Source organism: Mandrillus leucophaeus, unplaced genomic scaffold (assembly GCF_000951045.1).
Source record: "Mandrillus leucophaeus isolate KB7577 unplaced genomic scaffold, Mleu.le_1.0 Scaffold167, whole genome shotgun sequence".
NCBI lineage: Eukaryota > Metazoa > Chordata > Mammalia > Primates > Cercopithecidae > Mandrillus > Mandrillus leucophaeus.
In genome coordinates this window covers 3,044,354-3,051,251 of record NW_012101665.1, presented here as the reverse complement: position 1 = coordinate 3,051,251, position 6,898 = coordinate 3,044,354, and the positions used below count along the sequence as shown (strand labels likewise).

The 6,898-nt window shown below is 36.4% G+C and overlaps 1 long non-coding RNA gene across 1 annotated transcript in view; it reads left to right on the top strand.

Annotated features, from left to right (window-relative positions):
- The window catches only part of LOC105537004, a 190,676-nt gene that overhangs the window by 56,340 nt on the left and 127,438 nt on the right, over positions 1 to 6,898 (top strand). The gene's annotated exons all lie outside the window — the stretch shown is intronic.

Sequence of the window (6,898 nt, the reverse complement as noted above, 5' to 3'; positions counted from 1 at the left end):
TTTTTTTCTTTTTTGACTTATTGGTTTGATTTAACTTTTACATTTAATTCCTTAATCCATGTAGAATATATTTGGTTGTATAATGGAGATAAAGCTATAACTCAATATTTTATTTTCTTCACATAGTTCACAAACTGTGCCATTATTATTATTATTATTAAATAATCTTGGCTTTCTTTAGAGTCAAAAATTAGCTCCATGTACTTGGTTTCCATGATCTGATGCTATTGTGCTGACAGACTTTTCTGCTTTGGGATTTCTGATAAGGTCACTGCACCATTTAACTAGAACCCTTGATGTCTTACCTTCAAGACTTGTTTTGTCAACAAAGAAGATCCTATCTCCGACAGTTTATTTATTTCTAATGCACACAAATCTTGCTTCCTCCATGGGGCAGCTGACCTCCTGGGGATAAAAAAGGAAAGACAACTATTTATTTTTTTTCCTTTAAGAATGGCATTAAAAATGGCATTGACCATTGTTCTGGAGATGTATATTGTACCCATGGTGGAGAATACAGAAGATAAAATAGTGGAAGGAATATGAGTTCTGAAACAGAAGTGAGTTAAGAAGAGTCCTTTCCAATTCATCAAGATATGAATTCTGAAATCTTATTTCATTTTACTTGTCTTTGAACTAAATTTGATATTACATACAGTAACAATAAACTTTCAATTATTTCACTGAAGACTAATTGTCTTTGGAATAAAACAATTCTGATATTGAAGCTAACTGGTATTTGCCATGTGGAAGTTGCATGTCCAAAGGGATATATTGGAATAATAATGCTTACTTCATAGTTTTGTTATGAAGAATTAATTTTAAAAATGACCATTTAGGTGAATATATCAGTCATGTAACCTTGCCACATACTGAGTGATTAATAATTATCAAGTTGTCTTTTGATGTCTTTTCTGAAAAATTAAAATTTGGAATATGCAATAATGTTTTAAATCCATATCATTTGTTGAGTAATTACTATATGCCAGATAGATTGTGATTTGTTTTTCAGTATTTTTATAGCATCTCTGTGCATGAACTAGGCACTATTTTAAATACCATTTTGCAGAAAAGCAAACTAGGGCCCCAAGAGGTGAACTCTCTAATGTAGAGTTGTATAACTTGTACATGGGAGGACTCGCATGCATATCCAAAGTCTGCCAGATGCCAACTCCATATCTCTCATTCTTAAACTCCATGCTACTTGGTATAATCAGAAATGTTGCAGAATAAAGGGCAGTTTTGTTTTGTTTTGTTTTGTTTTTCGACAGAGTCCCGCTCTGTCCCCAGGCTGGAGTGCAGTGGCGTGATCTTGGATCACTGTAACCTCTGCCTTCTGGGTTCAAGTGATTCTCCTGCCTCAGCCTCCCGAGTAGCTGGGACGACAGGCGCATGTGCCACCACACCCAGCTAATTTTTGTATTTTTAGTAGAGACGGGGTTTTACGGTGTTGGCCAGGGTGGTCTCGAACTCTTGACCTCGTGACCCACACTCCTTGGCCTCCCAAAGTACTGGAATTACAGGCATGAGCCAAGGGCAGTTTTAACAAACTAAACCAGAGCCTTCTCTGCTGATTTAATTTCACTTTTGCAAATATATGTGAAGCATTAAGTGTCAACTGCTAACATTTGTCTTTGCCTGTGTATTTCTGGTGTGCTAATGTACCCAGAAGTCATCTATTTAGCTAAAGAACTGAGGAGAATTCTTGGGAAAAGGTCAATAGACTGAAAAAAAAAAAGACAGTCAAGGAAATACAGACTGAAAACCAGAAGAGAGGCTATTTTGGAAAGGAATAGGGACTATGCTATTCAAGGATACTGATTTAACGCTTCATGGCTTGCATCTGAAAATGAAGAAAAAGGGATTTGTACCCTCACATGAGAATACCTGGAGTTAACATGCTATCATAAAACAATGGTAGGTAGGCATTGCTCCTCACACTAGCACTGAAGGCAGTATGCTTCGTACCCTGTATAGCATAGGGAGTTTCCTGGCAGAGGCAGCAGTGACAAGTGGAAGTCATAAGCATGTTTGCAAAGTACTATGATCAGAGGATGTAAAGCAGACTGGGAAGACATACCTGGGTGCTGTAGGAGAACTGATGTCTATTTGTGAGCACACATTAAACATCCTATGAAATGGGCTGAGTTCTCCCTTAAGAGGTGGCAAGTGGCAGAAAAATATGATACATATGTTAGTTTGGTGAAATTTGAAACTTTTCTTTACAGCAGATAATAGCTGATGATGTTGCCTTTGAGGACCAGAGTTCGGGATAATCATTTCTTTTTTTTTTTTTAAGAGTAAAACCAGGTCCAGCCAGTATCTCAATTTCAACTGAACTTATATTTTTAATTGAGTATGTGACTTGGGGTACTTAAACCTCTTAGAGCCATCTAAATTACTATTAGTGTACCTCGCATGAATTTATTCTATAAAATTAATTACACAAGCAAACACGCATATATTTGGCTAGAATTTTCACTATGAGATATAGCTTTGAAAATTATCAGAATGTTTGACTTCTGTAGCTCCTCATGCTGGACTAGGCAATTTGCAAGAAAGGAATTAATTCACTGATTAGCCTGCTGCTTAGATGCTGAAATAGACCATTTTATTCCTATAAATTTTTTCCAGAAACTATGTATTTTTTTTCTTAAAATCATTAGATCCTTTCTCTTTGCTTAGTTATAAGTTTAGGAAGCAGGTCAGTTCTTGTTTCCAGAAGAGCGAAAGAAAAGAAAAGGAAACTGCATTTAACTTAACGCCACAAGCGCTTAATGGTTTAATGTGATCTTACTTTACAAGCTCATTTTTAATTAGATACTTTACTACAGGAGGATGTGGGAAGACATAATCTTAATTCAAGCGCAAAGATTTAAACAATAAACTATGGTAAAGGCAAAATGTAAAATCATATTTTTTTCATAACTAGAAAGCATCTGGGGCAGGCAGAATAAGTTGTGGGTTTGCACGGGCTGTGGGACTAGTTGCCTTGGTTCCAGTTCAGGCTTCACTCCTCATTATCTGTGAGAGTTTCAGACAAGTTATTTAATCTTTTTGCATCTCAAGTTTCCTCATCAATAAAATGAGATTTTTGGAATGGGATATCCATTTTGTGGAAAAAATAAAACAAAATGAGACTCTAAGGAGTAGCTTTGTGGAGCTGTGCTGCCTGACACCTAGCAAGTACTCAGTAAGTATTAACTACTGCTACGCAGTTCAGGCCCTTCCTCCTGCAGCCTGAGAGGCTGATCCAGAGGAATAACCCAGTTTGGAAGAGCTGGGACCGCAGTTCTCATTTTTCTATTCTTAGTTTATCTAAGATGGCAGCTGAAGACTATCGGAGCAAATACTTCCCATTCAGGAAAATGAATTCTTTGTTACCAAAAAGGAAGAATTATTTAATCTAAAGATTAATGTAACACATGTCTGATTTTTAGGCATCTGGAAATCTAGAATAGACAAAGGTTTGAGAATGAGATTTTTTTTGCACGTGCATCTTTCTGCATGACAATTAAAAAAATAAAATGTGAAAATCCACTGTACTTTGATCATATAGATTACATATAAGAACATAAAGTACACATTCAAAAAGAAGAAACCTTTATACCTCCTGAAAATGCTTGATGTACTATTATATCTGTCAACATAGCATCCAGTTCTAGATAAACAATTCCACCCAGATTTTCTGGGTAATACTATTTAATCTAATTGTAATCTTTGCACCAAAAGCAACATATTGTCAAATACGGTTTGGAGTTTAAACTGAGATAAAGTTTTTTCAATGATCAGGGAAACATACACTGTTAAACTACTCTTTTTTTTTTTTTTCAATTTGGAAAATAAAGTCAGAGATAGCTCTTCATGCTCAGCAAGCACGTGTTGGTCATTCTTTCTATATACATAATATTCCTTAAAAAAACAGAACATGCTGCATGAATAGACCTTTCCATAGGGTCTCAATTTTAATTTTCCAGAGTTGGGAGAAGCAACATCCATCAGGTTCCCTGAACTGTTGGGAATAATGCTGTTTTTGTCACACACAGGATCCACTTTGGGCCCAAATACACCCACTGACTTTAGACTATAGGCTTGCAGACCTTTCAGTACAATGCTCTATTACAAATTGTCCCTTTAGCAAGATGACTTCACTTTAGCAGCCTGTTCTGGTTTCTATATTCTTCCAGGTTTCACAGTTCAGTGCAGTCACACAAGGTGATGGCATTTTTAAGGCTCTATATTTTATTGGTCTACAAATGAAGGTAGGTGGCCAGGTGCTATTTCAGGGGTTCATCTGGCAAACTGGTGTTAAATTTGAGTACCTTTAGACTAAGAGAGTTGTGATTTTAATACTGGAAACATAAATATTGCCATTTATGGAAATGGCTGCTGTAACAGGAAGTGACCTCATAAATCATTAGTTGAAATAAGATTATAAGAAGGTCTAAATTTAATCTGAAAGATCATTAAAACCTGGGACATACTATTTCTAAAAAAAATTGTTTATTAGAATCCATGCAACCCCTATTTGCAGTTTAAACCTTCTGTTTATTGGATGCTAAGTAAACCTTATGCTTTAATTATTTTCAACATTACTCGGACATTTTCTAATTTCCTATGAAGACAAAATCACATCTGAAACACATACAAACTATGGCCTATAACAGTCATAACTGTTCTTTAACTTCTATTTTTTGTCCAAGAATAAATTTTACTCCCAAATGCACCATGTCTACGTTTGAAAAGACAGAGTCACTTGAAAGATGATGGTCGTTAGAGATAGGCTAAAGAAGGGTCACCTTGAGTCACAAGACTTGAAAAGAATTCCCAGCACAACGGGTAAGAGCTGTATCAACAAGAGAAGACTGTGAAGCTTTTCTTATCTTTCATTTCACCCTCTGTAAAATAGCAGCAACAGTAGCATCTGCTCACAGGCTATTTATCTGCTCTTCTTCCATCCCAAATATTCTGCCTAGTCCTTTGTGAATGTCCTTTATGTTTTGCAAAAATTATATAAAAATAGAGATATTAAATGTCCAGGCCAGTCATGGTGGCCCACGCCTGTAATCCCAGCACTTTGGGAGACCGAGGTGGGTGGATTACCAGAGGCCAGGAGTTTGAGACCAGCCTGGCCAACATGGTGAAACCCTGTCTCTACTAAAAATGCAAAATTAGCTGGATGTGGTGGCGCACGCCCGTAGTCCCAGCTACTCGGAGACTGAGACAGGAGAATCACTTGCATCTGGGAGGTGGAGGCTGCAGTGAGCCAAGATCGTGCCATGGCACCCTACTCTAGGAGAGACAGAGTGAGACTCTATCTCAAAAAGAAATAAATAAATAAAAATAAAAAATAAATGTCCAATAAATACATATATTTGAGTATATAATTTGAAATGTATATGACCAACTGTAACCAAAAACCAAATGTCTATACAAAAGAGACTGTTTATACAAAACTTGCTATCTTGTATGGTGTTCTCTGCTTCATCTCAGTGATTTTAGAGTTTTTATGTTAAATTTAATAATTAAACTCTCTCATCTATTAGTTTTATAATCTTCTGCTTTGTTATTTGAATGAGTGAAACACATTCTGTGTGGGGATGAACTCTCAAATGCAGAGTTGGACCTACAATTAAAAATTAATAAACTATCAATAGTTCAAAAATAACATTATTACTAATGGGATAACAAAATCACTTGTTGTTTTCTAACAAATGATATAAATGAAAGGTAAGAGTGAAACTTTGGTAATCACACAACTTTACTTTGATAATTAAAAAATGTCAAACAGGCCAAGAGTGGTGGCTCACACTTGTAATCCCAGCACTCTGGGAGGCCAAAGCAGGACAACTGCTTGAGCCCAGGAGTTCAAGACCAGCCTGGGCAACACAGTAAGACCCTGTCTCATAAAACAACAACAAAAACAAGCAAAGAATTAGGATCTAAGTAAACATTTTGCAATAGACAATTAAAGGCATTGGGCTCTATGGAGAAGAGAACTGGGGAATCTAAATATTCATAAAACATTGACGTTCACTTAAGGTAGGGTTAATTCAGAAGCTATTTATCTGCACCATAAATTTTGATATTCTCTGGAGTTCTGATCTCTAGTCCAATCAATTTCTTTTCTATACTTTCTATCCAATACTCTAGTAGGTCCACTCATTTTAAGAAAAAACATTTTTGGATTTAATAACTACCATTAAGCTTCAGAAATCTTATCATTTAAATCTTTTCTAGATAGCAAAAACGAAATTTGAGCAGAAATGATTTGTTTTAAAGGCATCAATTTCAGTGAAGTCTAGCTTTTTCTTGCTTGCATTATTAGAAAAGCACAAAATAGAAAATAATACACCACTGTGTATGGTGTAGCATTTGAGGACTGTGAGGCCCTAGAAGATGACAGAGTCACTGTACAGCAAAAGCCTGGTCCCCTAAGTGAAATGATCTCCCTGTTGATCTGCATCGGACTGTGAGGTTAATGAGAAGGAAACATGCATTATGTTGAATCACTGAGACACCAGGATGAGCTAGATACTTCTTCTAGCTTATCCTGGCTAATACAACTACCTCAAAGAGTTGAGGTTAAGATTAAATAAAGGTAATATTTAATGCACCAGCCTAGAGGCTCATATACTATCAGTACTATAGTTTTATATTTATTTATTTATTTATTTATTTTGAGATGGAGTTTCACTCTTGTTGCCCAGGCTGGAGTGCAGTGGTGGGATCTCGGCTCATTGCAACCTCCGCCTTCCAGGTTCAAGCAATTCTCCCGCCTCAGCCTCCCAAGTAACTGGGATTACAGGCAACCACCACCACGCCTGGATAATTTTTTTCTATTTTTGGTAGAGATGGGATTTCACTGTGTTGGCCAGGCTGGTCTTGAACTCCTGAC